At 38.0% G+C, this 6,144-nt stretch overlaps 1 long non-coding RNA gene across 1 annotated transcript; it reads right to left on the bottom strand.

Moving 5' to 3' along the window:
- Positions 1 to 1,260: 1,260 nt before the first annotated feature.
- Positions 1,261 to 5,358, bottom strand: LOC136257045 (uncharacterized). The gene is made up of 3 exons (XR_010701781.1): positions 5,109 to 5,358; positions 1,514 to 1,578; positions 1,261 to 1,469 (listed from the first exon to the last, which is right to left on the bottom strand). It is a non-coding gene; the product is annotated as an uncharacterized lncRNA (long non-coding RNA).
- Between the last annotated feature and the right edge of the window lie 786 nt (positions 5,359 to 6,144).

Raw genomic sequence — 6,144 nt, 5'->3', positions numbered from 1 at the left:
ATCTATGATTCAAGTACGTATCACAGGGAGGAATGACAGGCTTCTCATTTTACCCCCTTTTGCTAGCTGAAGGGACATGGATAAAGTGAAGACGCATTCTACCCGACTATCTCTCCCTCCAAGGTTCCTTTGCGTACCCTGCAGCTGGCCTGGATAAGGTGCACTGTCTTTCTCTCTCAGTGTTGCGCTGCGTATACTACAGCATTTGTGGTAGGCTAAGCCATTCGTTCGATCAGCTGTAATTGATGGACACAGTCCAGCCTGCATGTTTTACTTTTCCTAGCAGTTGTCCAGCACATGCAAGCACTGCACAAGTAATGAAATGAATATCAGCACCATAGGCGATTCTAAGGGGGGGCCTTGGCCCCCCCTGTTAAAAAATACCTTTTAAAAAATCTTGGGGAAAAGTTGCTGTATAGATTGGCATTGTTATTTTTAGCATTTTTCATGTTTTTAGAACAAATTTTAGGCTGTTTTCAAGCCTTTAAATTGCAAAAATCCTGCAGCTTCTGGGGGTTGCACCCCCAGACCCCCCTGAAAATTCTACTTTATACTATAGCCAAACAACAATAGTCATGCTGTTCCCTACTGGGCCCCCCCTGTAGGTCAGGTCTAGAATCGCCACTGATCAGCACATAAGGTTTGGTACATTGTAACTCAAGTCCAACATCATATCTTTAATGTCCAGCCTTAAATGGTACACGTAGTTAGTTTCACTCTCACATTATCCCATGCATCCAGATGTAACACAACACGTGGTTAGCTACATAATGTCACCTCTGTGTGATACAGTTATTAGTAGGGACCCGCCGATTATGCTCATTATTTTACCTATTATGCTATGCTGCACTGCTCAAAAATTTACCTATTATGCTTAAATTAATGCTCAATATTTACCTATTATGCTCAAATTATGCTCAATATTTTTACCTCAGTTCCCATGTTTTTCTAATAACTTTTCACTTTATGGAAAAGCAGTAAGTGGTTGAAGCACAGACTGTAAATCCTTGCTTGTCAAAATGTATGTCACAGAAAAGATCGATATACTCTAATAGAACAGTCAGCTACCAGATAATTTTATTAGAGTTACTGACTGTTCTATTAGAGTATATCGATCTTTTTGTTGGATATATATTTTGATAAGCAAGAATTTATAGCATTGCACAAGTTTCTTCCTATTATTCTAGCATTATGCTCAATGCTTTCAGGCACCTATTATGCTCATTATTATGCCAGCATAATCGGCGGGTCCCTAGTTATTAGTGCAAACATATAGTGTTTGGAATCAGGTATGCTGTGTTACACATATAGCTAAGTATGCTCCAATACATGAGTTACAAAGGTACAGCTCCATTTGATGAACAGCAAGACCCAGAAAAGTTGTATCCATTTTCATCTTGCCTGGCTATAACCACATGTCTTCCTAAACACCGTTCATGGTACCCCCATGAGCAACTATTGCACCTGACCTATGGAATCCACACATTAATTTGTATGCATAACTAGACCTCACCATGTCAGTTGTATCATCATCCAAACTAATCATTCCACAAGATTGACAATAGTCATCCAATGATTCTAAATAAACAAACATTATAATGCATGTGACACATCATAACTGATCGGTACAATACAACAGACGATGAAAAGAAAGTTGCTGGTTAACCAAGAAGTCCAACTATTCATCAAGAAGGTTATTTAAGCTAATATAGATACATTTTACCACAACATGAACAAACACGTACATGTTTACTTAATGGTACAAATGACACAATGTGATGATGTATATCGAACTGATTGCTGAAACAATTAATAGGTGCATAATTATAATAATTTTTGAGGGAAGCCATTACATGGTGCTAGCTACCACAAATCAACACCTTCCACTGTCAGTAAAGATACATAATAGTCTGGTAGATAGCAGGGTGAAGTTTGCAAAATGGTCTATAGTTTATTTTAATGCACTTTTGGATTGTCCTGTATACCTAAAACAATATTCCACCTGCTGGACAGGTGTCAGCCTTGGGAATTTTGCCATAGCAACCAACGTTTCTGACTATTTAACAAATCTGAGGTATTGCAATTAATGTTAGAAAAGACTGAATAATTAAATAGTCACATAAACCCTGAAACATCAATATGAATACCGTAGTTACGTATATGTCTCAATAACTGTCATAGGCCTTACGAGCACAAACTACACCCTGTCACACAGCAGGATGTATCTCAGTATTGGAGTAAAATATTTGCATTCTGCTACTCGTATTATAAAGCCAAATCAATTGCTTAATACCTGCTTAAATTTTCAAAGCTATAGCACATTGGTACGTAAAGGTATGGGTGATTAAAGTTCAAAAAGTAGACAATTTTATGTGCTCACATGCCCTATATTCACAGGCCCAGTCACATTTGCTCTCTTGACTTTCTTTATTTTTAAAAATGTTTGTTTTAGCTTGAGTTATACTATATGTTGGTTACCATCACTTTTAGACTTGAGAGAACAAACACAGTTTTGTGGTAGGAAATTTAATTCTGGCCTTTTCCTGTTGAATGCTTCTAAACCATTATGATAGAATCAAGTGTCTCAGTGATAATGATTTGCCTCTGTTTGGTTTTGCTGGTGTGGAAAAAGCTCAGTTAAATAATATACCCTTTCTCCAGCTAAAGTCCATGAAGTGCAAACAATTTATCAGGTGCAGTATTACAAAATGTTAAATAACATTGGTGCTAATGATAGAATTTGAGTTTTATATGTAAAGAAGTTAAATGTATATACAAGTACGTAGATCATCAGATGTAAGCTCAATAGTATTTGCTATCTACTTGCAGAGTATGTCACAAAGCACTCACTATATACTGTGAATAACATGTGTGTGTTCTTCATCTGTGCTTAATATCTGCCTGGTGTTTAGATTTTTCACACCTGTTCCACTATCATCTAGCTCACTTAGCTTACGTATTTTCAAGAAATAATGGAAGTTATGCCTTATTTGGGGCATCATATGTGGTATCCATGCAGTACAGTAGCTGCCTCTTGTACCCCTATATACCCTGAAATGTGGACACCGTGATACCAAGATATTATTTTGTCTAAGGTCCCATTTGTATAAAACACACATACAATAAAGCCTCTGAGATCTGGATAACTTTCCAATAAAAAACAGCATAGTGGGATCTCAGAATAGTATTGTGAGAGCCTCTAGCTATATTTTATATAGCTAGAGGATCTCACAATACTATTCTGAAGCCTCTAAGATCAGGACAACTTTCCAATAAGAGCAGTATAGTGGAGTCTTAAGGTGTCAAGAATAGTGTTGTGAGAGCCTCTAGCTATATAAAAGAATATGATTTGATGGCCATTTCAGTGAAAGTAACAAAAGATACAGACAGAAGTGATTGAGCAGAAGTGAGTGAGAACAGACAAAGTTATCCATACAATTTGGAATTGCGTGTGGAAGACACAAATCCAGCATCCATCACATTATATTGCACAAACGAAATTAGACTTAAAAGTCTTTCCTGCTGCCACCTATTTGCTCCACTAATGATTTCCTCTATCGGAATTTATCAACAGCATATATTGGGGTCAGCAACAGCCTGTCGTATACACACACATATGCGGTACAAATTGGCTATTCTGTCTGTAGCTTGGCTATTTTGGCATGGATCCCATCATTTACTACTTTACATGTGCTCTATTCAAGGCAGAAAGTCAAGCTGGTGTTGAAAACAGAATTTAGACAATTTACTTATATCTAAAACCATTTAGTTAATGAGATTACATTACTTTACTAGTATAAATTTACTTAATCGCTCAGCATAAGAGTAATAGTGAACTTGTTCATTCCAGTCACCTCTGCCAGACCAAGGAGGTGGTTGCATTAAATATGTTAAAGTCACTTTGTGCACAAATGACACAATTAGGAGACCGTTACAATAGTCAGTTTAAATCAGGTGACCTTATTATACAGTGATTCAGTTGGATAGGTTTCATTGTATAGTTGAATATTAGAAGTATTGTGTAATCACACATGCCATAAAATACCAGTAAAACAAACAGACATAACACGGAATGTGATTAAAGGAATCAAATGAAACTTGGTGTATGACTTTGACTCATGATGCACTGTCTTTGTGCCTATTTTGAAGAAATTTGGAAAGAGTGGGTTAACAATTTAATTTCTTTGATAATTAGCATGGAATGACAAAAATACTAGAATTTCCTGAGTTAATATCCCAATTTTCCCAATGCTGATGGAGGTCCAGCAGGTGGTTTTGAGTAGTCCATAGTATGTAGAAATATTTTGTGACATAAAATAAACTATAGACCATATTGCAAAGTTCAGCCAAAAAAGCCACTTATTCTACCGGACTATAAAGGAGGACTCAAGTAGGTCCATGGTGTTCTCATTATACGTACTGTAGTATGCCAAATGAAGGTACCAAGCAACGTTGAACAGTGAAGACATCAAGCCCGTAGCAGGAGGTCTGTTCCAGGTAGTTGGAAAGCTAAGTAGGAGGTCTGTTCCAGGTAGTTGGAAAGCTAAGTATCGTGTGCAAAATACACACATGGTCTTACTAGGGGGTCTGGAGGCATGCCCCTACAGATTCCTTCTGAGATCACTTACTGACTGCTCTATTAGAACAAATGACTGTTCTATTAGAGTGTCGTAATCTTTTTGCAAACTAATATATCAGAAAGTTGATAGGTGGGCTCCATAAATTGATAGGTCGATGGGGACCACAAAGGTTTGGTCTCTTGCAAAAATATCAGCTAAAATCCAGCCTGATTTGTCCTTCACAACTTGGCATTATTACAAACTTGGGAACCGGACTACTTGTTCAGTACAGAATATTGGTATTACCCATCTCCACAACGTATGACTAGTGGCTATAAATTTTTGTGACGCTTGAGAATATGATAGCATACATAATTCACTATACTTTCATATCTCTGCAAGTATTTTCTTGTAGTCTACATGTCCATTTTCAGTTGAATGCACACGCTCTACTATGTCATAAAATTTCTCAACCATTTCAACTAAATGATGGTCATCCTCATTCTGTAATTACAAAATTTTGTGAAGGGCAGGCACAAAGTTTCTTACCCTTTGTTTGTTCCAACTTCTGCTCTGGGTAGTTTAACAAAACAAACTTCTTTGTTGTAGTAATGAAAGGCAGGGCTAATTAGAGCATAACTTCTTTCCACTCCATTCAAAACGGTCTGATATCAAACATGATCTTCTGCGCCTTCTCCTCCGTTACTGTTTTGTTTTGCTTTTTGGAGGTGTGATTGGGACCAAGATATTTTCCTCTACAGAACCTTTCGAATAGCCGGCTCTCTGTGACCCTCTTTTGACGTACCTCACAAACTCAGTGAAATTCACACCTCGCATACATTGCCACGAGGAAATCTCGTGATCCAACACTTGGAATGACAGAAAGTCGGCAACCGATACAACAGGCTGTACGTGTCGCATCTCGCCTTGCCATATGGCAGCGCGACACCTGCGCAATTTATAAATTGTTGCGCATTTTATGAATTCACAAAATGCGCAGCGCAATTTATAAACTGCGCAAATTCACAGATTGCGCCTAACATTACTATGGTTTTGGTACTGCAAATGGCGAATATTGGCGGACAACTCCTTTGCAACGGGTTGTAAGCGCTATGAAATTAATTCAGTGAATAAGATCTATTATTAATGGATGGATATACAAACAGGGTTACAAAAATAAAGTTTAGGCACTATAGGCCTTTGTTCATATCCATATCCTATGTCATTCCAATAATTATCAAGACTTGCTTTGAAAGTAGAGATTGTTGGCGCTGAAACAACTTCTGCTGGTAGGGAGTTAGTAGCTAATGAACTCCTCATTTCGAACTGTGCAAAGGTCCTCCACCAGCTTTTTTAACCTTTTAGCCATAACTCAAGGGCGTAGGCAGGGGGTTCGGATGGTTCGGACGAACCCCCCTTTCAGAGGCAGATTTTTTTGTAAAAAAAATAAAAATCACACCAAACCATACAGCTCTGGAGCTCTCCGGTAGCTACTTGCCCACTGGCGCTCCTCTGTACTACTCTTGAGGGTCACATCACATTAATGATGAACCATTGCAAAGCAGATCTATTGCACCACGTGATA

The sequence above is a fragment of the Dysidea avara genome, chromosome 1 (assembly GCF_963678975.1).
Source record: "Dysidea avara chromosome 1, odDysAvar1.4, whole genome shotgun sequence".
Taxonomy (NCBI): Eukaryota; Metazoa; Porifera; class Demospongiae; order Dictyoceratida; family Dysideidae; genus Dysidea; species Dysidea avara.
The sequence above is the reverse complement of the archived record's forward strand: the minus strand, read 5'-3'. Positions and strand labels throughout refer to the sequence as shown.